Here is a 24,307-nt window from a genome sequence, read left to right on the forward strand (position 1 = left end):
TACAAAAAAATTGAATATCCAAAATAAATGTAATATACTATATTAATAAAATGAAGTGGGAAAAAACCACAGGCTCGTCTCAATTGATGCTGAAAACATTTGACAAAATTCAATACTCTTTCATGACCAAGAAATCATTTTTTCCAATAAACTAGGAATCGAAGGGAACTTCCTCAACATAATGAGCATTAACACCATACTCAAAAGTGAAAGACTGGGGCTGGGTTGTAGCTCAGTGGTACAGTACTTGCCTAGCATGTGTGAGGCACTGGGTTAGATCCTCAGCACCACATAAAAATAATAAATAAATAATATAAAGGAATTGTGTCCTCTACTATTAAAAAATATATTTTTTTAAAAAAGCGAAAGACTAAAAGATTTCTCTCTAAGGTCAGAAGACAAGGATACCCAAGGATATTTTACTACTTCTATTTAGCATGGTTCTAAAAATCCTAATCAGAGCAATTAGGCAAGAAAAATAAATAAAAGACATACAAACTGGAAAGGAAGAAGAAAAATGATCTGACATGTATAAAATCTAAAGAGCCTGGCATGGTGGTCCACCCCTGTAATCCCAGCAACTCAGAGGCTGAGGCAGGAGAATCTCAAGTTTGAAGCAGGTTTAGCAGTTTAGAAAAAGCCCTAAACAACTTAGCAAGACCCTGTCTCTAAATTAAAAATAAAAAGGGCTGGGAATGTGTTTCAGTGGGTAAACACCCAGGTTCAATACCCAGTACTACTGTACTACTACTACTGCTAATAATAATAATACTAAAAAGGACTGGGGATGTGGCTCAGTGGTTAAGCAGCCATGGGTTCAATTCCCAGTACCAAAAAAGAAAGAAAAGAATGAAGTAGTAAGACATGGCATATCATGGATGAACCTCAGAAAATTTGTTAAAGTGAAAGAAGGCAGAGCCAAAAAGAGTGAGAGAGATTCCATTTATGTGAAAGATTTATGTAAAAGGTCTGGAATAGGTAAATCCATAGAAGCAGATAGTAGAATCATGGTATGTAAATTAGTTCTAAAAAAAAAAAAGATGTCAGAAAGAACATCTGAGCCTGTAACTCCCATTATGCAATATTTATTTCTAAATTGTAAGCATGTACTACTGCTCTAATGTATTTATTAAACATTCACAAAATTAGAAAATAAAAAGTGATATTTAAATTGAAAATAAAACCAGTATGGTGTTGCACACCTGTAATCTCAGTGACCCAGGAGGCTGAGATAGGAGGATCAAAAGCTCATAGCCAACTTCAGCAATTTAGCAAGGCCCTAAGCAACTTAGTGAGACCCTGTCTCAAAATAAAAAATGAATAGAGCTGGGGATGTAGCTCAGTGGCTAAATGCCTCTGGGGTAAATCCACAGCACCAAAAAAGAAAACACTTACCTATAAAACAGATGATGATATCAACAATGCCTTTCATTGCTGGGAGTTAGATCAGTAACACAATTCACCCCTACCCTGCAACTACTACATGAGCTCATTGTATGTGCCAGGTTCTCGCTTTACATAATCAACTGCCTAACAATCATGCACATAAATATTCCTATCATTATCATTTTTTTTCCAATGACAAAACTGAAGATTAAAACAAAACAAAAAAAAAAAAACAAAGAAAGCTGGCACAATGGACCAAAGTCCCAGCTACTCAGGAGGCTAAGGGAGGAGGATTGGCCCAGGCTTGGAAAAAAGGAAAAGAAAAGGGAAAGGGAAAGGAGAAGAGCTTAAGGTGACCAGAAAAGTTGGTGGTAAGGCTGGGACTTAGCCTGGGAGCTCATGGCCTCCAAACCCTAATCTCACTCTCTCAAAACTCCAAAACAAAGTGCTTCTTCAGAAACATACCCAGAAGGTCAGTTCCTGGGAAACATGTCTTCTGGTTGTTTGCCATTTCATAGAAGATAAAAATGTTCCTACAAGGGGGGCTGGGGATGTGGCTCAAGTGGTAGCACGCTCGCCTGGCATGCGTGAGGCCCGGGTTCGATCCTCAGCACCACATACAAAGATGTTGTGCCCGCCAAAAACTAAAAAATAAATATCAAAAAATTATCTCTCTCTCTCTCTCTTTAAAAAAAAAATGTTCCTACAAGGATAGAATTTGAGTTAAAACTCAAGGACAAACTCAACCAATTTTGATTGGAAATTCAAAACTCATGAGTTCCTGGGGCAAATTCAGAAGCACAAGCTTCCCAAAGCAGTGGGGAAAACTACAAGACAGGGAAGAAATTCAGGAACAGGACACGATCAGTAGCCAACATTAAGCACTGTGTAGAATAGTGTTTGGCATGTACTAGGGGCTCAATAAAGATTTGTTGAATAAATGAATGTCCCCCACCCAAGCACTATCCTGTCCTGGAGAAACAGAGCTGGGCTGCACTAGAAAAAATATTCAAATTTCAAACACGAAGCTGTTAATAGGAAGAACTCCTAAGAGAATAGGACCACCCCACTCAGGTTTAGGATTTAGCCTCTGAAGGGACATAGGCAACATATACTAATGTAGGACACCATATGGCACCAAGAAGGTAGGCAGGATGCTGGCTGCAAATGACTAATCATGTTGCAAGTGATTCTACTACTGGTAAACCTCTGCAAGCAGTCTTCTGCTCAGATGATTATAAATCTGAACAAAGCAACCTTCAGAAAGTATGAATAAGGAAAAGAGCCAGGTACAGTAGTGCACACCTGTAATCTCAGCTATTTGGGAGGCTGAGGCAGAAGGACAGCAAGTTTGAAGAGCCACATTAGGCAATTTAGCAAGATTCTGTCTCAAAAAAACAAAAAGGGCTGGGGATACAGATCAGTGGTAGAGCACTTGCCTGGCATATGTGAGACCCTGGGTTCAATCTCTAGTACTGCAAAAAGAAAAAAAGAAGGAAGAAGAGGGCGCAAGAGGGGAAAAGAAGAAAAAGAAAAGGAAGGGAATTCACACCCACCTGCCAGGGAAGAAAAAAAAAATTCCAAAGGACTCTTTAATCCAAGACATGACCCTGGCCAGAAAGGAAGATAACAGCATGGAAGCTTTCTAGAGTCCAGAGGCTGAAAGTGATTTCAAAATCACTGATTTCTCCCTGCAGGGTGCTGCTGTAGCTCAAGGTACCCTCAAAAGTTAAGTGGGGTGCTCATTTTGGCAGCACATAAACTAAAATTGGAACAATACAGAAAATATCAGCATGGCCCCTGCCCAAGGATGACACGCAAATTCAAGACACATTCAATATTTTTAAGCTTGTGAATGGAAATATGTAGTACCCAACCAACATTCCGCTTTAAAAAGTAATAAATGCAGACAAGTTAAGGAAAAAAAAAAAGTTAAGTAGGTGTCCAGCTAGAACAGAGGTTGGAATGGTTTGCCTGGAGACACCCGGGACACAGAAATGATCAACAGCCTCAAGAAGCACCATGGATTGCTCCAATTCTGGAAGGGGCAGTGAGACAAAGTTATTTGAGACAAAAACTTCATATTTTTTTGGAAAATGGGAAATGAGAATTGCTAAGTGAAAAAAGCAAGTTGCAAAGTAATGTATTCAGTATGATCCTATTTCTACAAGTGTATGTGAGAGCTGAGCGTAGTAGCTCATACCTATAATCCCAGCAGCTCAGGAGGCTGAGACAGAAAGATTGCAAGTTTGATGTCAACCTCAGCAATTTAGCAAGGCCCTATGCAACTTAGAGAGAACCTGTCTCAAAATAAAAAATAAAAATGACTGGGAATGTGGCTCAATGGTAAGACTCCCCCAAGTTCAATACCCAGTACCCAACCCCCAAAATATATGTGTGTGTATACAACAGATTTCATGAATATAAATGCATAGAGAAAGATCTTTAAAATATCACAAATATAAAATATGCACAAAAAAAGTTATAATGTGGAAAAGAAAGGGGAAAGTTTTACTCCAGATGTGACTGGATTGTTTGAGTATTACACAAAGAAGGTATTTGTGTCTTACTTGTCTAATTTTTTTCATTTGTAAGACAAAAGAAAATTATTCAAGAAGAGGCTCATTAACATAGTTAAAATTCAATAGTACCTGGACATGTTAGAGCTCAGGAAAGTAATATAAAAAAGGGATACTAAGAAAAGAGCATCAGTACAAAGACAAAAGCCACAATGGCAACAAGAATCTTGCTCAGAAAAAAAAAAAAAAAAGAATCTTGCTCAGGCAAGATGGATGAGAATATAGTAAACTTGGGCTGGAGTTGTGGTTCAGTGGTAGCGCGCTTGCCTAGCACGCATGATGCACTTGGTTTGATTCTCAGCACCACGTACAAATAAATAAAATAAAGGTCCATCAACATCTAAACAATATTTTTAAAAAAAGAATATAGTAAACTTGCTCCCCATACCCAGTCATGCTAAGCAACCACACAGTTAGTACTGTGGTCAGTGGTGTTATGGTCACCTGAGGGAAACTACCATGTGCAGGCTTTTCTGCTCCCATGCCATGGATACACCTCCAATTTCTCCCCTCCATGTCTCCTTTGGGAAATCAGCCAGACCAATGGGGTCAGTCCTGGGGGTTTCTGTTACATCTGTCTAGAGGTCTGGCCTTGAATTTCCAAAGATGTGTAGCCAAACTAGTAAGGAAGACCTCACTGTAGGCCCTGTCAAAGACTGGTATGATGAAGGCTATTGGGTTTGTTCCAGGGTGCCCTTGTTACATATTTGCTTAGAGAAGGAGATTAGAGAAGCATCCAGCAGAACAAACCAAACCTCCAGTTTCAGGGCAAACACCTGGACCCACTTATTGTTAAGATTTCTCCACAGGAATGCCACAACTTGCTATGGCCCACCCTGAGTCTCATCCCTCCCCAATGTTTCTTGGAAAGTTTGTGCCCTTAAGAAGCCTGGTGGGTGAGCCCCGGGACCTGTAGATGACTTCTTAGCACTGCTTTGCCATGAGAAAAGAAGGGAAGAGGCCCTTCCCTGCACCAACCTCCAGCACCAACCTTTTGGATGGCTATGGTTTCAATGTTTATATCCCTCTCAAATTTATGTTGGAACTTAAACACCAATGCGAGAGTATTAAGAGTGCTAGAAGTTGATTAAATGAGGGTTCAGGGGCTAGAATTGTGGCCCAGCAGTAGAGCACTCAACTAGCACGGGCAGGATCCGGGTTCAATCCTCAGCACCACATAGAAATAAAGGCATTGTGTTGTGTCCATCTACACACAAAAAAAATAAATAAATATTAAAAAAAAACAAACATGAGGGTGCAGCATTCATGAATGTGATTAATGACCTTATACCAGGGCTGGAAAGAATTAGTTAGGCCCTTTTATGCCCTCCACCTCCAGCCATGAAGAGACAACATTTGCCCCTTCTGGAGGATGCAGCAAGAAGATGCCATTTTAGAAACATAGAACAGCCCTCAATAGACCCTCAACCTACTAGATCTTGGGTTTTAGCCTCAAAAACTAAGAGAAATAAATTTCTGTTTTTTTCAGTCTCAAGTATTTTGTTATAGCAACAAAAAGAGACTAAGACATGGACTAAGGCACAGACACAGGCAAAGTTTCCATGGCGTAGTGAGGGTATGCTCTTAGAAGAAAATGGGACCAGAGGCCAGGACCTGGCTAGGGAGCAAAAGAAGTTGGAGATTCCAAGATAGAAAAGAGCAAGCAAGCTCTTTAGTGATCCTGGAGCAAAAGAAGAGGCACAGAAACAGGGTACTGAGGGAAATAGTGCTGCTATTAAAGACACTGTCAAAGCTCAAGGCTACTGGTATATGTTCTCCTCTTGTTGAACAAGCATAAAATCAAGCTTAGGAGCCCTCCTTCACCATTTGAAGTACATGACCTGACAATCACCCTAGGCCACCTAGGCTTTTCTTTCCCACCTGACTACCAAGATCTCCAAAATGTAAGACAGAGTCAAAAGGATGTAAGGGGAGATAGGGATGTAGCTTAGTGGTAGAGCACCTTACTAGAATGTGCAAGGTTGGGAGTTCAATCCTCAGCAACACAAAAACAAAACATTAAGAAAGAAAAAGCCTGCAAGTAGAACAGGTTTTAAAGGAGTGCTTTTTTTTTTTTTTTACTAGAAATTGAACTCAGGGGCACTCGACCACTGAACCCCATCCCCAGCCCTATTTTGTATTTTATTTAGAGACAGGGTCTCACTGAATTGCTTAGTGCCTTGCTATTGCTGAGGCTAGTTTTGAATTCACAATCCTGTCTCAGCCTCTCAAGTCACTGGGATTACAGGTGTGCACCACCACACCAGGCTAAAGGAATGCTTTTACACACTGGTTAGCACAAGGATCCTATAAATTACTGGTGAACAGTGACTTTCCACTTAGTAGGGGAACCTGGGGAAGTAATCCCCCCAGCCAGCAGTCACACCTAACAATGCCTTTCTTTATTCCTGTGACCCCTGGCTAGGGAATAGCTATAGGGGACATAGGAGGTAGTCCCAACAATTGCAGCAAGATATTCTGCTGGAAATAGGCTGTGTGTATTATTTCCAGAACATGCCCCTTTGTTCCCATCCATGTTTCTGGTTCATTTTCCACTGAAAAGGAAACTTGCAAAGCTTTTAATAAAAAATCAATTCTTTTTCACCACTAAGCTATTTATCCTGGAAAGAAGACATAAATGTAGAAACATTTTAAATTATATATCATACATTACTAGACATCAGAGAAAACACACTGGAGAGAAGCTTTACAAATGAGACCATTGTACCATTCCTCTAAGAAAGAGTCAACATTTAATCCTCACCACAATAACCCTAGAAGAGACAAAGTTTTGAAATGTGAAAATTGACAATGTGACAATGCCTCCAAAATTTATTCATCAATACTCAGCACCTGTGGATACATACTGGTTAGAGAGAATACAAATGGAAAAAAAAAACATTTCATAACCACATGTTTCTTAAACACTACTGATTTTTGGAGAAATTATTGTGCCCAGAAACCCTAAAAAGTTAAATAATATTTTGAAAACTTATTCAAATTTTAAATTCATTGAACATCTGAAAACTCATACTAGTAGTGAACATTGAACAGATTTTGTCCAAAATGTATGCCTTATATAAAAATGAAACATTTATAATAAACACTTTGACAAAAAAAAAGAAAGAAAGAAAAGAAAAGGAAACTTGCTTCTTTCAAGATGATCATCAGAGCCTTCACATGTGTGGTTCCTTCTGCCTAGAAGGCTTGGCCCCCTTGTACCTTCACCTACCTTCCTTGACTCCTGCTCAATCTTCAGACACACCACACACACATCCCCACCTTGCATCACTTTCTCATCCCTGGTTAGCAGAGGGATTAGCATTAGTGTTAGCACTAATTCTCAGGGCTTCTGGTCCTCCTCCTTCAATGTATTTTGATCTGTGTGTAGTTAAAATCAGTCTCTCCCGCTAGGCTCTTAGCTTCTTGAGAACAGGGCTGTACAGTTTTCTTCAGCATGATATCCTAGACACTGGCACCGTGCTGGCAAGGAGAGGATAACAAGTTTCCATGTATCTGAGTCCCTCAAGATGGTCTCCTGAGGTCTGTGTACCTGAGAGTAGTTGCCAATGAGGCACCTGGCAGAAGCTGTGTTATCAGCTGTCCTTCCCTCTTTCTTCTGTACGTGAGGTCAAAGGATGTGAGGAGGCCATAAAAAAAGAAAATTGAGTTAGATGATTGCAGTGTATACATCTTAATCCCAGCTACTCAGGAGGCTGAGACAGGAGGATTGCAAGTTCAAGGCTAGCCTGGGCAATTTAGTGAAATCTCTGTCTCAAAATAAAAAATAAGAAGGGCTGGCATGTAGCTCATTGGGAGAGCACTTGCCTAACATGCATGAGACCCTGGGTTTAATCCCCAGTACCACATAAAAAAGAAAGATTAAAAAAAAGTTGACCCCAGTAATGGGGAGGGTCTTGAAAGAGCAACCCAATCCCATCATCTATGAAAGCAGAGACTGGGATGGGCCTCAGGGTCAGCTCTAAACTAGGACAGCTGATTTCAGTAGGCAAACCCAGATTGAAAGACTACAGATCCTTGGGAGGTCATGTTAGAGGAGAATGAATAGGTCATGGGCAAAATAAACAGCTGTGGATGGTTTCCTGCTTCCTCATTTCTAGATAAAAACTACCCTTGGGTTCTAGCTGGGCATGGTGAAGCACATCTGTAATTGCAGAAAATTGGGAGTTTAAGGCAGAAGGATCATAAATTCAAGGCCAGCCTCAGCAACTTAGCAAGACCCTATCTCAAAATAAACATACAAAGGACTGAGGATGTAACTCAGTGGTAAAGCACCCATGTGAACAATCCCTAGTACCAACAAAAGAAGAAAGAAAGAGAGAAAAGAAAAGAAAAGAATTCTAGAAGGAATTTCCAGAAGGATAGTGTGGTCAGCAGGATCTGTGCCCACACAAAAGTCTAGGTAGCTAACAACACGAAAGTATTCACTGAACTTGGCCGTTATGTTATCCTTGGAGTCTTGGGAGGTAGCAGGGTTAATGTGTGTGCATGCATGCATGCATGCATGCATGTGTTCACATGTGTGTGTTAGGGTAGAAGCAGTCATCACCTGAGGCTCAAGCCTGCCCAGCCACAAAAGAAATTCAGCCCAAGGCTAACAGGATACCATACCTGAGACTCTCAAAGGGGGATACAGAGAAATCGTGCTGCCCCATTCTCTTACCTATGTGGCCTTGGCTGAGCCCCTCATGTTCACCCAATCAGTGGGATCCAACTAAACTAACTGTTCTGTTTCCTCTGTGAACTAGAGCCTGCTCAGATCCTGATACACAGCAGAACTGATAAATGCTTATTGAATAAATGAACAAAGAAATAATATTCTCAAAATGAGGTGCATCTCCTGGGGCATAAAGCTTTCCCTGGGGACAAAGCAGGATATCTGCAGAAGTTAAGGTGTTGAGGCAGGGGGAAGGGGTTAGTGGTGCTACCTGTATTCCATGTGCCTAAACCCACCCCCACTGCATGACACCAAATAATAATCAGCATACTTTGCCAGAATACTTTCTGCAGTTATAGTTGCAAGTCTCATTCCTGAAGTTCATACACTTCCTAAGTGGAGTATGTGGGCATCCCCCTGTGTCCATGTCAGGTCCAGGAAGAAATGACTGAACAATCCCTGTCCTCATTCCCAACTATATCCTAGGACCTCTGGAGCCTAGCACAGAGTGAGAACACTGCAAAAAGTGGGCTGTTCTAAGCAGTTAGTTGCACTGCAGCAAAGGTCTTTCTCCAAAACTCCATCCAGTGGCTCTTTTCATTTGGTCCTAGAATCTTATACCCTAAAGCTGGTTTCTACTCCTCACCCCAGTCTGCTTGCATTCCCTGGCAACACAGGCAGGAAGGGTGCCAGCCTGCTCATCAGATGACCTATTCCTTCACTGGACCATAATGCTTCCTCATCCCCAAGAAGCAAGGGACATTCACAAATAGTGGCTGGACTTGGGAAGCCCAGGCTCATCCCTGTTCTGCTCTGGACTTGTTGTGGGGTGCTTGGAAATACCACCTTTCTGGAATCAGTCTTCCCATACCACAAATGATTCTGACCCTCTATTAGCAAGAGATATACAAATGAAACAAAGTATATAATCAAAATTTCAGTTAACCACTAAGAATCATTACTATCTCTTCAAAAGCAATGTGTGTCTCTATTTGAGCTTCCTGTGTTTTCCTAAGACACTGATAGGGACTACAGAAATGGAAGGTTAGGAAGCCTAACTGAGGCCCTGTTCCTTGCCAAAACTTGCTAAAAAAAAAAAAGCACACTCATACATTGCAAATTGGTGCAACCGATATGGAAAGCAGTATAGAGATTCCTTGGAAAACTTGGAATGGAACCACCATTTGACCCAGCTATCCCAATCCTCAGTTTGAACCCAAAAAACTTAAAAATAGTATACTACAGTGATGCAACCACATCAATGTTTATAGTAGCATAATTCACAATAGCTAAATTGTGGAACCAACCTAGATGCCCTTCAATAAGATGAATAAATAAAGAAACTGTGGTATATATACACAATGGAATATTACTCAGCATTAAAAGAGAATAAGATCATGGCATTTGCAGGTAAATGGATGCAGTTGGGGAATATCATGCTAAGTGAAGTAAGCCAATCCCAAAAAAAACCCAAAGGCCGAATGTTTTCTCTGATATGTGGATGCTGATCCATAATGGGGGTAGGGGAGCATGGGAGTAATGGAGGAACTTTAGATAGGGTGGAGGGGGAGGGAGGGGCAAGGGAGTAGAAAAGATGGTGAAATGAGATGGACATCATTACCCTAAGTACATGTATGAAGACACGAATAGTCTGACTCTACTTTGTGTACAACCAGAGACATGAAAAATTGTGTTCTATATGTGTACTATGAATTGAAATGCATTCTGATGTCATGTATAACAAACTAGAATAAATAAATAAATTTAAGATAAAAAAGAATCCATTAAAAAAAAAAGAACGTTCAGCCCTTGTCACTCCTCCATTCACTGCCTCTCCATTTCACAAGCCTTAGAGTCCCAGAGAAAGTGCTTGCTTATATGGGAGTTCAGGAAACAGGATGCTTTCTGAAAAGGCAAAACTTCCAGTTTTCTCTTTCTACTTGCCTCTAAATACAGGTCCCTGGCACCACCAGGCAGGTTCAGAGAAGTGAACCCAAGTCTCAACATTAGAAGGGAAAGTGCCATCCCAAAAGATCCTGTCTGGCTGTCTATATTTCTAACGGAGAGGGCATTTTTGCTTTCCTCACTCAACACTCAAGGGTATAGAGGTTTTGGAATTTTTGTTTTTTACCATTTAGAAAATGAGCTGTGTGGGTCTGATATCTGTCCATGGAACCCTGGGTGGACTTCCCAAGGATTCTTGTGCCCAACTGGGTACCTGAGAAGGGACAATGCAGAGGCTATGTGTTTCCATGACTTAGCCATGCAAGATACACAACAAATGACCAGGTAGTTGCAAAGAAACTATGAGAACAGGCACAAATGCTGCTCTAAGGCAATGAGGTGAGCTCCAAAATGCACCCTAATAAAGCTGGGGAGGATGGGGTATGGTTGGGGAGGCAGTATTGCAGAACCTGGTTTGTTGGGAGCATTCAGAGCATGCTGCCCAGTTCTATCTGTTCCCTTCTTCCCTTTGTTCCACTGGCTCAGCTTACATCACAGCTCTTCAAGAGTGCCCTGACAGGAAAACTCTTCTGACTCTGTTCTATAGGTGGCATACCTCATATTGCCAGGCAATTGGTACTAAGCACCATCATTTGCAAAAGTGCTTTCAGCACAGGATGGTGGCAGGGATAGATAATCAGCCATTGTCAAAGTCCTATTCTAGTCCACTGGCTTCTGAGCAAGCCCCACATGTCCCAGCCTACCTCCTGGGCCCAGAGAAATACACATCCCAAAATCAAGTGGTGGTGTCTCTACCCCAACTGCCCATCAGAAAATCACAGCCTCAGATCATCAGCCCCAGACCTGGAACTCCCTCCTTCCTGCCTTCTTCCCTCTTCCTGCAGTGAGGGATTGTTTTCTGTGGCTCCCATGGCCTGGACTTCAGCTCTGATTAGCTGCAGATTTGAGAGATTGTGGAATGGGTCAGGCCTTTCATAACTTTCCAGCATAAGCCCCAATTTCTGTACCTATTTTAGCAGCTATATATGGAGATAAGGAGGATAACTACAATAGGCCCTCTGAGACTCCCCAAATCCCCGACTGAATCAGAGCTACCAAAGGGTAGGGATCATACCCTTAATCAAATTTAACTCAAACTTGCTCTGTGGTAGGAAGTAGGGATGCTAATCTACCTTGTTCCCCTTTTTAGTGTCAGCCTTAAGCACAGAAACTGGCATCTATAAATAACCATGTAATGCCAGGTCTTATGCTGAGTGTTTTCATCTCCAACATTTGATAACACAAATGTATGATCAATTGAATGTATTTAACTCACTCTCTTGGAGCCCAGTATTGCATCAATTTCTTCTACTTCCTTATCTCTTTTTCAGGAACCAGATGACATTCATAGTAAAGCACTTGTAGGTAAAGTGGTACTTTGTTTTGCCAGCCCAGAACCAACTACTCAGCTTTGTAACTAACAGCTCACTTGGATGCCTCTAAAACACAATTGGGGCTTCAGGTGTAGCTCAGTGGTAGAACACTTCCCTAGGTTTGCTTCTTATACACACCAGTGCGTGGGCATGTGCACGAGCGTGCACGCACATACACACACACATACATCTGGCCTAAGAACAAACTTCTGAATTTAGATCTCATCCCTCATACCCAACCCTGTCCTCTGCCCGCTTTCCTTCATGCCTTTCATGTATATTAGACATTCAGACCAAAACTCAGGAAGCCCTCTAACTCCTCTCTTTCTCAAAATTTTTCACAACCAACCCTTTAGCAATTCTTTTGGCTCTACTTTCAGAACACATTCAGAAGGTGAGCACTTTTTACCATTTTTATTTCCTTCCCAACATAGGAAAAAATTACTTAAACATTTACCCTTTTGTTTCAGCAATCCTACTTCTAGGAAACAATCTCATAGACACACTAACAAAATTACAAAATAACATGTGCCACATTCCTCACTGTAGTGTTATTTGTAAGAGCAAAAGACTGGACACAGTTCAATGTCCATGGATAAACCATGGCATGTCCACATTGTGAAACCCTGTGCAGATGCAAAAAAAGGATCAAGAGGAGTTCTATATTCTTCCAGAGGGTGATCTTCAAATGATATTATATTACAGCTGGGAACAGTGGTACATGACTGTATCCCAGGGACTCCAGAGTCTGAAGCAGGGGATTACAAGTTCAAGGACAGCCTCAGAACTTAACAAGACCCTGTATTAAACTAAAAATAAATAAATAAAAAGGTCTGGGGTAAAGCGCCAGTTGGTAAAGCACCCTCGGGTTCCATTCCAGTACTAGGTGGGGGAAATGTGAAGAAAAAAGCAACATATAGGGATTAGGGTGTACTCAGTAATATAGCAATTGCTTGGCATGCAAAATTTAAAAAGAAGTGGTATGGGCTGGGTGCGGTGGCACATGCCTGTAATCCCATCAGCTCGGGAGACTGAGACAGGAGAATCATGAGTTCAAAGCCAGCCTCAGCAATGGCAAGGCACTAAGCAACTCAAGGGGATTCTGTCTCTAAATGAAATACAAAATAGGACTGGGAATGTGGCTCAGTGGCTGAGTGCCCCTGAGTTCAATCCCCAGTACCAAAAAAGAAGAAGGAAGGAAGGAAGGAAGGAGAAGAAGGAGGAGGAGGAGGAGGAGGAGGAGAAGAAGAAGAGGAGGTACCCAAAGATGTTCTAACACTGAGTTATATCCACAGACCCTTTTAATTAATTATTTATTTATTTAGGTACCAGGAATTGAACTCAGAGGCACTTAACCACTGAGCAACATCCCCAACCTTTCTTTATATTTTATTTAGAGACACGGTCTCCCTAAGTTACTTAGGGCCTCACTAAGTTGCTGAGGCTGGCTTTGAACTGTGATCCTCTGCCTCAGCCTCCTGAGCCATTGGAATTACAGGCTTGCACCACCAAGCTGGGTTCTTTTTAAATTTTTATATTTTGTCTTGTGAGATTGTTTCTTGGGCTAAATTGCTGGTCTAGAACTTGCAATCCTCCTGCCTCAGTCTCCCTAGTCTGGATTACAGATTTGCCATCATATCCAATATAAAAATGTTTATTAGGGAAGGAGGAGAATAGGTAGAAGGAACTAGGCTTTTCTTTGGAATCACATGAAAGATTTATATGATTTTTAAAATTAAATCAAAAAGAAAAAAATATGGTAGATGGTATTGTTGTTCTTTATTCTTTACTTTCCATGGATTCTGCCTTTTGCCAAGTGACTCTGCAGTTCTTCCAACTAGAGTTATAGTATATTTTCCAACTATAGCAAACTGTATTTTCCAAAATTGGTCTCAGAAAAATTTCCAATCCCACATGCTCTTTTTTTTTATTATTCTTTTTTTAGTTGTTGATGGACATTTATTTTATTTATACATGGTGCTGAGAATCGAACCCAGTGCCTCACGCATGCTAGGCAAGAGCGCTACCACTGAGCCCCAGCCCCAGCCCCAGCCCCCTACATGCTCTCAAAGAACCTAGGTACTCTGCTGGGCATGATGGCTCATGACTGAAATCCCAGCAACTCAAGAGACTGAGGCAGGAGAATTGCAGTTCAAAAACAGCCTCAGCGCTGGTGCTGGGGCTCAGTCGTAGAGCACCTATATTGCACATGTAAGGCACTGGGTTCAATTCTCAGTACCACATACAAAAATAAATAAATGGAGATATTATGTCCATCTACAACTAAAAAATATATTTAAAAAAAACAACCTCAGCAACTTAGCAAGATCCTGTCTCAAAAATAATATAAAAGGGGCGGGGGATATAGCACTCCTGGGTTCGATCCCCAGTACACTCACACACACCCCAAAACAAAAAACAAGTCTGGGGACTAGGGTTGTGGCTCAGTGGCAGAGCGCTTGTCTAACATGTGCGAGGCCCTGGGTTCAATCCTCAGCACCACATAAAAATAAAATAAAGGTATTGTGTCCAACTATAACTCAAAAATAAAATTTTAAAAAATATGGATGCTGTCAATTAAGAAATGGAGTTTAGGGCTGGGGTTGTGGCTCAGTGGTGGAATATATATGTATGTATGTGTATATATATTAGAATAAAGCCAATAGGTAATAATGCCAGTGTCTTAAGACCTTTAAAAACTGAAGGGTTTTTTTTGTTTGTTTGTTTGTTTGTATGTTTTTTAAGTTTAAGAGATGAGATGGAGAAATTAAATCAAAGAACTTAAAAACACCCCCACCTTGACTTTGGGCTTAACCATAAATTGCTCTGACTGAAAGAAAGTTAACAGATGCTTCAGAATATCAGAGGCTTGAAATGTGCTCATGTGATTATACATACCCTCTTGTGTCTGTTATCACTATGGTAAGAACATGCTGCAGTTAGCTTGCTATCCAGGGAAGATGAGAGGCATACAGAGCAGACCCAGATTTGACTGCAGCCTGAAGCCTAGCTTGAATTAATGAATTCTCACCAGCATACAGATAGATGAGTGATAATAAAAAATTGTTTTATGAAGTCACTGAGTTTGGGCTGATTTATTGTGTAGTAATATGGTAGCAATAGAGAACTGATAGAAAACCAATCCTTACAGGGCTGGAGTTGTGGCTCAGTGGTAGAGCGCTTGCCTAGCACATCAGAGGCCCTGGGATCAATCCTCAGCACCACATTAAAGGTATTGTGTCCAACTACAACTAAAAAAATAAATATTAAAAAAGGAAAGAAAACCAATTCTCACATATTGAACACAAACTGAAAAAAAAAAAAGGCCTTCATTTTATATCCTATTAATGGCATAACCACACAGGGAAGAATCATTTAAAATAACTCTGGAACACAGAACTATCCCTGGAAAGATATAACCTATGGACCAAAGAAACCACAAGGAAATCTTAAACTATAATTACTAATATTATCATTAATAAAAATATCTATATTATGATTTTGAAATACATACGTATTTAAATATACAGACATACATATATATTCTATCTATGGTCACATATATGTATTAGAATAAAGTCAATAGATAATATGCTAGTGTTTTAAGACCTTCAAGTTTTTTTGTTTTAATTTTTTATTTTTTAGTTGTAGTTGGACACAATCCTTTTATTTATTTTATATGGTGCTGAGGATCATTCTTACCACTGAGCCACAACCCCAGCCCCAAGACCTTCAAGTTTTAAGACCTTTAAGACCTTTAAGACCTTTGAATTTTGTTGGGAGGAGTAGCACATGCCTGTAACCCCAGAAACTCAAGGCAGGAGGATTGCAAATTTGAGACCAGCCTCAGAAACTTAGTGATACCTTGTCTCAAAATAAAAAATAAAAAGGTCTGGGATGTAGCTCAGTAGTAAAGTGCCCCTGGATTCAACCCCCAGTACCAAAAAAAGAACTGAGTTTTGTGGTGGTGGTGGTTTTGTTTGTTTTTTAGTGTAAGAGAAGGGATGGAGAAATTAAATCAAAGAACATAAATTAAAAACCTAGTCTATGGGATAATCCCTTATAAATCTACTTGGAAATATCAGCATTAAACTCTAAGATATATAGAAAGATAGACAGACAGATACCCATATCACATCTACATAATAAAAGACCCAGAGGATGGATATGTTACCCCAATAGCAGTAAGCATTACTCATGCTCTGATTTTAGTCTCCAAATACCATTTCCCCTTAAAAGTAAACAGGGTTTCTTGGGCAAATAGTCAACTTCTGGTCTGGGTTAGGAATTATATAAGATAATGCTGAGATATCCATTGTATCATATCCATTGTATCAAAAAGCAAAAAGGTTATTTAAGAACTATAGCAGAATCATGTCAAAACAATGCAGGAACCAACCTGAAGGGGTTATCACTGGCCAAAGATGGGTAATTTGTATATCAAAAATATAATGACTTCAGAAGATGATTGTATACCAAATATGCTAAATCCATGTGTTTATAATGATAACAATGCTCATTATTCTAAAATAGAATAAAAAATAATTACTTTATTTTTATGTGGTGCTGGGGATGGAACCCAGTGCCACATACATGCTAGGCAAGCGCTCTGCCACTGAATGACAGCCCCAGTCATATCCTATGTTTTTATTTGAACTGAATTTCAGACTAATCAAATGGTTGACAATATAAAATTTTCTTTTTAGAAAATCAGCTAATTGTGCAACCCCTAATTAAATAATGGGTCTAGCTAAAGATCATCAGTGAATGATAAAACCACCAGGCAAAAGTTGACAGGAAATTTATAATGGATAAGATCACTGATAAAAACTGATTGATCTTTTCATCACTGAAATGGGAAAAGTAGACATTCGTCTTCTTCCTGGGATGTGATAGGAAGAACATGATACTCCCAATAAAATATTCTTGCCAGAAAGATTGAACCAGAATCTATTCTGATTGAGATCTCATTACCACTTCATAGGAAATATGAGGAGACAAGAAACAAAACAAAATCAGAAAGAAGTGCTCAGCCAAAACCCAAATAGAAGATAGTTTTGGGACAAATGTTCTGTTTTCTTTACCAAATAAATAGCATTTTTCAAAAAAAAAGCAACAAGGAGGGGGACTGTTAGAGTAAGAGAATTAGAGACACATCAACAAAATGCAATGTGTATACCTTGTTTGGGTCTTGATTTGAACAACTTACTCTAAAAAATCCTTTTTGAGACAAAAGGAAAATTGAACATGGACTGAGTATTGGGTCACATTAAGAAATTACAGTTAACTCTGTTGATTATGATAATGTCACTGGATGAAACTTAAAACATCTTTTTAACTATTAGAAGTACATCATAAAGTATTTATGAGTGAAATGATATGTTTAGATTCTGAATGAAAATATTCCAGCCAAAGAAATGTTGAAAGAATATAGATGAAACAAAATTTCCAAAACACTGATCATTGTTGAGGTTGGGTAATGGGTTCACAGGAGGGAGTTCATCATAATATCCTTTCTCTGTCTATGTGTTTGAAACTTTTGACTAAAGATCACCTTCCTCTCCTGGGAACATCTACTCCTTGGTGCTACAAAGGTTAGTGTGCCCTAAAGAGAGACCATCATGATACCGCCCATCAGGAAAAGACAGACCTGCACAGGGGTTTCCTCTGCCATGCACAGGGGCACCATGGTTAGGGTGCAAGGGGTGGTTGCCTATCCAATCCAGACTTGGTTATCCTACTTTCCTTAGCTGACATAACTCCAAACCTGAGCTGACAAGGCCCTGGCCTCAAGACTCCAACATTGACCACTCAATTTCAAATGCAGGGGTTCAGAAAGTGGACTCACAGGATCATAGAAAGGGAGAAGGTCTTACAGTATGATTCCTAAAACAAGCACACTGCCTTAGTTTTTACCCCCAGTTCATGGAACATGAAATCCAAACAATCTCCCTAGGTTACAAAGGATATCCAAATACAATCACAGAATATAGAGTAAGACCCATGCAGATCCCCACAGATTCACACCTGGGCTGTAAAAGTCCAGGATGCAAGGCATTCAGTGTTCATGCAGAAATGCCCAACATGGGACTGGACAAGTAGAAGAAGCTGCCATAGATCTCTCAGAAAGGAAGATCTTTGCATGCTGCATGAAGGCCCCTTGTCCTTTAGACTATGTCACTCATAGCCCATGTAAAATGTTGAGCTCTGGGCCCTGTTCTCTAAGACTCCCTGTTCTTGGGGTACTAACAGCCTTGGACAGGGCATGCTATATGGACAAGGGTCCCAGAGTCACATCATAGCCACAGAAGTTGGAGATGTCAATCCAGAGAAGACTGGGTTTGAGGAAGCAACTGCATAATTCCCAACAGTGGAATCATTTCTTTGGGCAAGACAAAATATTGCTGACTATTGAGTGTGCACACCAAGGCAGAGCTCCAGCATGGGTAGAGTATGAGAACAGGTATTATGGCATCCTTTAAGGATTGGATTAAATGCTCAAAATAGAAAAAAACAAAGCAAACCCATAACTTTCTGAAGCCAAATTATGCTCTTAAAGGAAGCAGGCACATACACTGAAACTTGACTTTGTAGGAGACAGGGCCTGAGCCCACAGAACCCACAGAGTGGCAAAAACTGCAGAGCACTCTCTTTTCTCTATTAATGAAAAAGTCCCAATTGCCCAACTTCCCAACTGAAAGGCATAGAACAAAAAAGTCTCTTTCAGGCTAGTGCTTTCCATGCCCTTCCTTCCCCATCACAAAACTTTGGCCAACTTCAGCTCCCCTGGAAATGGGCTCACTGTTGCTGCCAGAGCGCATGAAGGATGTGGGTGGAACAATACTCAGAAGACAAGCAGCAGAGCACCACCAGAAACAGCAGGCCCTGCAGGCCTGGTTTGAAATCTTGCTGGTTGGCCAGCCAACCCTGCACAAGGAGGCCAACAGCTTTTCAAGAATCCTTGACTACCAGAAGCAACCCAGAGGCAGGGTGCAAGCCCCTCTCCTATCTCCAGGCTTGATTGTCAGGTTGTCTTATCCATTCTGAAAAATCTCTGGTCACAATGGACAAGCAGCCCTCTTCATTTACAGCTGCTTCAAACATACCTAACTGGTACATGTTGTAATTTTGACTTGTGACCTTGACCTTGTTTTCTGAATTCAAAGAGGCTAAAAAACAGTAGAAAGCATAGTCTTTCCTTTTTACTCTCACAGGAATTATTTGGAGATTATCTAGTTAAATTTTTCATTTTAGAAATAGAAAAAAAAAATGAAGACTTAGGATCTAGGGGCATAGTTTAGTGGCAGAGGTCTTGCCTAGTATGTGCAATGCCCTGAGTTCAATCCCCAGTACCATACACACATACAAAAAAAAAAAAGACCTATCCAACATGAATAGCAGTTTGATTAAACCCTGAATTTCTGACCACCATTCAGGATGTTGCCACAATTCCTCATTCCAACCTTTGTCCAAATGTCCTACTTTCTGATCTCTTTCCCATCCTCACAGCCCTACTTAACCTCTTGCTAAATTTTCCATCTTATCTGAGCAGGAGGTGAGGAAATGATACAGTTCTCCAGCTGTGCTCAATGTGTGGCATTTTGGTTTGCTGAAGTCTGCTAGTTGGCTGTTCTTCTAAATCTCTCATCTTAGGCCTTTGGAGTTCCCAACAGAATAAGTTAATGTTGTGAATGTGTTTCGCAAGCTGTAAAGCACTATACAAATATATGTTCTACTATTTTAGGATATGAAATAATACAAACCCTTTAAATAATGCTCTCATATATCATACCTCTGTGAGACAAAGAGAAGACAGGAGCAAATCCTAACTAAGGAAAAGAAAGTTGACTGTAAAGATCTAGACAAGTGCTTCTTTCTCTCCCCCAAAACCATGAGTCCCATGAGGGCAGAGCCCATTTTGTGCTCCTTCCTTAGTTTCTCATTTTACCCAGGAACAGGCTCAGCAGAAGGTTTCCTAAATACATGGATAAACTTCCATTTAAAAGTCCTACTTCTGGGGCTGGGGATGTGGCTCAAGCGGTAGCGCGCTCGCCTGGCATGCGTGCGGCCCAGGTTCGATCCTCGGCACCACATGCAAACAAAGATGTTGTGTACGCCGAAAAACTAAAAAATAAAAAATATTAAAAAAAAAAAAAAGTCCTACTTCTGGGCTGGGGCTCAGCGGTAGTGCACTTGCCTGGCATGTGTGAGGCACTGGATTCGATTCTCAGCACCATGTAAAATAAATAAAGGTCTATCAACAACTAAAAAAAAATTTTTTTAAAAGTCCCTCTTCTAAGTAGACTATAACTGTAAAAATATGCACAACCTCCTCATACAAAAAGTACAGGAGAAGAGAGTGTGAATATGTTGGTCAAGGATTCAAACTTTCAGTTAGATGGTAGGAATAAATTCAAGAGATCTACTGTACAACATGTTGACTACACTTAATAACAATGTACTATGTTCTTAAAAATAATTGAGTATAGATTTCAACTATTTTCACCACAAAAAAGATATGTAATGTAATGAACATGTTTGTTAGTTTGATTTTGCCATTCTACAATTATACTTTAAACATTATGGTGTATTGCAATAAACATACACAATTAAAAAAATTTAGTTGCAGTACCTTTATTTTATTTATTTATTTTTATGTGGTGCTGAGGATCAAACCCAGTGCCTCACACATGCTAAGCAAGTGCTCTACCACTGAACTAGAATACTAGCCCCAAAATATACAAATTTTATTTGTCAAATTTATTTATTTGTTTGTTTGTTTTGTGATACCAGGAATTGAATCCAGGGATATTCTACCACAGAACTATATCCCTGGCCCTTTTTATTTTTATTTGAGACAAGGTTTCTCTAAGTTGCTGAAGTTGACCTCAAATCTACAATCCTCCTACCTCAGCCTCCCAAATTGCTGGGATTATAAGTGTGCACCACCACATTCAGATTTGTCAATTTTAAAAATTAGTTAAATTTTAAGAATTGAAGACCAGGCACAGTGACACCTTGGGAAGTTGAAGCAGGAGGATTCCAACTTTGAAGCCAACCTCAGCAACTTACCAAGGCCCTAAGCAACTTAGCAAGACCCTGTCTCTAAATAAAATTTTAAAAGGGCTGGGGATGTGATGTGGCTCACTGGTGCCTCTGGGTTCAATTCCTGGTACAAAAAAATTTTTTTTTCTAAGTGCAGGTAACAAGGGTAATAGAAATGTAATGGTATGCCTGTTGGAAAATTTCCTTACTCTCCCTTTCTTCCAAAGTACTCAAGGCACTGGGTTAAATTCTCACCATAAGGGTTCTCCCAGTATCCTTGGGTAACTCAACTCCCTCCTTGAGCCAGTGCCCCTGGAGAGCTCTGGCTCCTCTGGAAAGAGGCAGTCTCAGGTAGGATCAGGTGAGGTGATCCCTACATAACAAGGTGGTAGGGCTCTTTGATCTCCTCAACACTTGGAACCAAGTCACAGAAGCCAACCTTTCTTTTTAACCTCAGGAAAATCTCTTCTTCACTTTTGAGCCTGACAACAGCTCTGCCTACTTCAGGAGAAGCCAGGCTGCTCCAGGCAGTTCTGGATCTGAACCCAGGGGACTTGTAAGTTTCCAATGTGCCTCTATGTGACCTTCTTTTTTTAATTTTTTTTTTTAGTTGTAGATGGACACAGTACCTTCATTTTATTTATTTATTTATATATGGTGCTGAGGATCAAACCCAGTGCCTCACGCATGCTAGGCAAGCACTCTACTACTGAGCCACAATCCCAGACCCTCTATGTGACATTCTTATTAGAAAGAAATGGGATATCAAATAAGAGGCTCTCTTCAGAATCTTAGGTGCCCATAGAGCAAATAATGGGAAAGAGAGATCAGAGAAGTCCTGCAAGCAGCCTGGGGCCCAAGGCAGAACACAGATGAGTTAGGGAACACGCTCACCAAGCCTATCCCACAGGCTCAGTTGACCAGAACCTAAGAATAAGACAAATTGTCAGAGAATTCCAGGGGCCAACAGACACCCCATCCACTGGAGGTCCAATCTGAAAGGTAGAAAACAGAGAGGGTAGGACACCAGAATTTCATTTCTGCTACCACAGGCAGAGGACCATAGACCAGGGTCCCAATTCATTCTTCAACTATGGCCAACTTCATCACTTTATTGGTTGACAGAGATGGCAAAAGGCTCTGCAGGAAAGGTACTTGGGTGAATCCTATTAATACAGTATCTATACCAGCATGACACATCCCAGCACCAAGTGAAGCAGGAGTAGGGCAGGAATCCACAGCTATATTGCTTTCCAAGTCCCAGTTTAGCAGGAAGGCCTCACATCCTAAAGTGACACTTAGTCCTTGCTGTAGGAATGCAGGTCTCAGCCACCATTTCACCATTTAACAAGTTAGTTATCAGGAAGGAAGAACAAGTAAGTCCAGGACAGATGGGACTTGTAGGAACTTCAAGGCCTGACAAGTAGAGTGAGAAATAAAACACCTAATATCTATGATGAAACAGTCATCACAGTAATGGTAGTAACAGCAGTTTTATCAGTCTACCTACACAGTCAGCACCAACTTAATAGCACATAGCCTACAGTATCCAAGAACAGATTCCCCCCAAGTAACTCACACACAGCAGGGTCTGGCCCTTCCCAACCCTCACAAGAGGAAAGGGCCCCATTCAGATATGCAAGACAGGTGAGAAGGGGAAGATTTATTAAAGTACTCCAATACTATCTTCTAGCAGAATCCTACTCACATATACAGAGAGGGATGACATGTTCTAGGAGCTCCTAAAAACTTTGCCTCAGAACCAGCTGGGCATGGTGGCACACACCTGTAATCCCAGCTGCTCAGGAGGCTGAGGCAGGAGGATCGAAAGTTCAAAGCCAGCTTCAGCAACTTAGTGAGACCCTAAGTAACCTAGTGAGACACTGTCTCAATATAAAAAATAAAAGGGGGTGGGGAAAGGCTAGGGTTGTAGCTCAGTGGTAGAGCACTTGCCTAGCACATGTGAGGCACTGGGTTCAATTCTCAGCACCACATATAAATAAATAAATAAATAAATAAATGCCTATCAACAACTAAAAAAATATTTAAGAAAATTTTTTTAAGGGCTGGAGAAGTGACTCAGTGGATAAACGCCTCTGGATTCAATCCCTAGTAAAGAAATATGGGCTTCAGTAGAGCATTTGCCTAGCATGTGTGAGACATTGGACTCAATCCTGAGTACCACAAAAAGGATAATAACAATAATAATAGTGATAATGATGATGTGAATCAAATAGCTTCTAATTCCTAGTTTTCAGGAAAAATATGGACAGAGAAACATCACAGGGATGCAGTCAGCACAGTCCAGATTAAAAGAAACTGTTCCGTAGGGGTTTTTTGGGTTTGTTTGTTTGTTTGTTTTGTACTTTCTCTCTCTTTTTGTGTAATAGGAATTGAATCCAAGGGTGCTTTACCACTGAACTACATCCCAGCCCTGTTTTATTTTTATTTTTATTTTAAAATTTAAGACAGGGTCTCAGTAAGTTGTTGAACCTACAATCTCCTGCCTCAGCCTCCTGAGTTTCTGGCATTACATACATACACTACCATGTCGACTGACATAGTTCTCTAAGACACAAATTTCAAGGGAAAAAAAGGAGAGGAAACCTTTAGATTTAAATAGAGATGTATCAGACAAATGCATTGCAATTAAAAAAAAAACCCACTATAAAAATAAGACATTTTTCTATGTCATAAGACACAGAAACACAGAAAAATGGAAACAGGACTGAGTATTTGCTGAGATTAAGAAGGAATTGTTGGGGGCTGAGACTGTGGCTCAGTGGTAGAGCGCTCGCTTAGTACGGGCGGGACCCGGGTTTGATTCTCAGCATCACATAATAAAGGCATTGTGTTGTGTCCATCTACCAAAACAACAACAAAAAAAAGATTCTCTCTCTCCCTCCCTCCCTCCCTCTCTCTCTCCCTCCCCTTAAAAAAAAAAAAGGAAGGAATTGTTGTGTACAACCAGTGACTTGAAAATTTGTGCTCTATATGTGTAATGTGAAATGAATTGCTTCTGCCATCATGTGTAACAAATTAGAATAAATAAATAATTTAATAAAGAAAAAAAAAAAAGAAGAAGAAGAGATTTTTGGCCTGGGGATGAAGCTCAGAGGAAAGCACTTGCCTAGTATGCATGAGGCCCTGGGTTCCATTCCAAGCACCACACAAAAAAAGAAGAAATTAGTAACTATTTAAATGTAATTATGATATTGTGGTTATATTTTTATAAAGCCATT

General features: G+C 40.4%; 1 protein-coding gene and 1 non-coding gene across 2 annotated transcripts in view; one reads left to right on the forward strand and one right to left on the reverse strand.

Annotated features, from left to right (window-relative positions):
• Bsn (bassoon presynaptic cytomatrix protein) overlaps window positions 1–24,307 on the reverse strand; it is a 96,714-nt gene that overhangs the window by 67,135 nt on the left and 5,272 nt on the right. The window lies entirely within an intron of this gene.
• On the forward strand, window positions 3,125–3,231 carry LOC114091591 (U6 spliceosomal RNA). The gene has a single exon (XR_003582525.1). It is a non-coding gene; the product is annotated as a U6 spliceosomal RNA (small nuclear RNA).

Source organism: Marmota flaviventris, chromosome 8 (genome assembly GCF_047511675.1).
Source record: "Marmota flaviventris isolate mMarFla1 chromosome 8, mMarFla1.hap1, whole genome shotgun sequence".
Taxonomy (NCBI): Eukaryota; Metazoa; Chordata; class Mammalia; order Rodentia; family Sciuridae; genus Marmota; species Marmota flaviventris.